Source organism: Eubalaena glacialis, chromosome 14 (assembly GCF_028564815.1).
Source record: "Eubalaena glacialis isolate mEubGla1 chromosome 14, mEubGla1.1.hap2.+ XY, whole genome shotgun sequence".
NCBI lineage: Eukaryota > Metazoa > Chordata > Mammalia > Artiodactyla > Balaenidae > Eubalaena > Eubalaena glacialis.
In genome coordinates, this window is record NC_083729.1 from 20,352,228 (window position 1) to 20,354,236 (window position 2,009).

Below are 2,009 nucleotides of genomic sequence, written 5' to 3' on the forward strand. Positions count from 1 at the left end.
GAGTAAACTATGACACTTACACACAATCAACTGGAAAGCAATAAAGGATATCTTTATGAACTGATATGAAGTAATTGCCAGGGTAAATCATTAAGTTATAAAAGCAAAGTACAAAAGCAAATGTAGTGTATGTTACCTTTTGTGTAATAAAGACAAGAAATAAAATGTAATGGATTTGCTTATTTTAGTAAAAACAATCACAAGAACAATAAACCAGAAAACAGTGATATTGCTTGCCTGAAGGAACTGGGTGAGAGAAGAGGGTGGAAAGAATAGGGGAGGGAGGAACAATTCTGAGTATATCTTTTTGCATAGTTTTGGCATTTGGAAGCATGCTAATGTTACATACATTCAAATAATAAAATTAAATCGACAAGCATAGGGAGGGACTTACCTGGCGGTCCAGTGGTTAAGACTCCGTGCTTCCAATGCAAGGGGCATGGGTTCCATCCCTGATTAGGGACCTAAGATCCCACATACTGTGCAGCAGCACAGGGAAAAATTAAAATCTGTAACTAAATGCAAATAGAAACAAATGAACCCAATTGTATGTCAAGTGGATGACATACCACAAAAGAAGTGGGAGAAAGAAGTAAACCAAAGAATTTCAAACATAGTACTTAGATATAACTTTAGTCTAATGCAAACAATAAACTGGGGAAAAAAGAATCAATACCAGGAAAAGAAAAACACACAAGGGACAGTAAATATATTTTAATATCAATTACTAATATTAATGATTAATAATGTTGATATTAATTGATAATGATTATCTTTATTGCTAATATTTACAAGTTAAATTAGCAAAATATTTGAAATTTAATATCCAGTGTTAAAGACTTTTTTGAAGAAATGTAAATTATACAACCTTTCTGGAAGGTGATTTGGAAATACATATCAAAATCTTTTAAAATATTGACATCCTTTGACCCAGAAATCCAAATTCTTGCAACTTATTTTATGAAAACATTCAGTGATGTGTAATTACATTTATGCATTAGGATATCTTACAAGAGTTAATTCTAAAAACAAAAATTGGGGGAAAAAAAGATACAGGGCTTTGATTAATTAAATTATGAGATGTCCATGAGAAAGAAGATGCCACAGCCATTAAAATCACAGTGTAAAAGAATGTTTCATGTCTTGGAAAAGTGTAAAATAGTATGTGTAGTATGATTCCAATTTTGCTTAAAAATATGTGTGAGAGACAAACAACCCAGTAGAAAAAAGGACAAAAGTATAAGCAGACATTTTACAGAAAAGCAAACACATATGGCAAGTTAACATATGAAAAGATCTTCAATTTCATTAGTATTCAGGAAAATGCAAATTAATACTCAATGTTATACACCTACAAGAAAGACAAAAGTTTTAATGTCTGACAATTTCAAATGTCGGTCAGGAGGTTGATCAGTTGGGAACTCTTATGCACCAGTGCTGGGAATGTAAATTGGTGTAACCATTTTGGCAAAGCCCTATAAAGGTGAAATTTTGCATACTTTATATCAAACAATTTCACCCCAAAGGCACTCTCAACATGTGCATCAAAAGACATGTACAAGCACTGCTTATAATGGCAAAGTACTAATAACAAACCAAATGTCCAGTAAGAGAAGAATGACTGAATCGTGTATATCTTCACAATGGAAATAGTAAACAGTGCAAATGAAAGAACTATACATAAATAACATGGTAAAGTGAACCAATGTATTTTTTGAGTGAAAAAAAGCAAGAGACATATTATAATATGATACCATTTTTTAACAGAACATTGGAAATCAACTATACTTCAATAACATAGATTTTTTAAAAATATGATACCATTTTTATAAATCTTAAAATCAAGTAAGGCCAAACAATTTGTAAAATTACTTTTATAAAGCAAGGGAATAATAAACCCAAACTTTGAGAAAATAGTTATCCTGGGGGAGGAAATGGTAGGCTGAGAGAGCACTTAGGTAATTGACATTATTGCCAATTATTTGTGATTTTTTTTTCTTGGTTTGTGT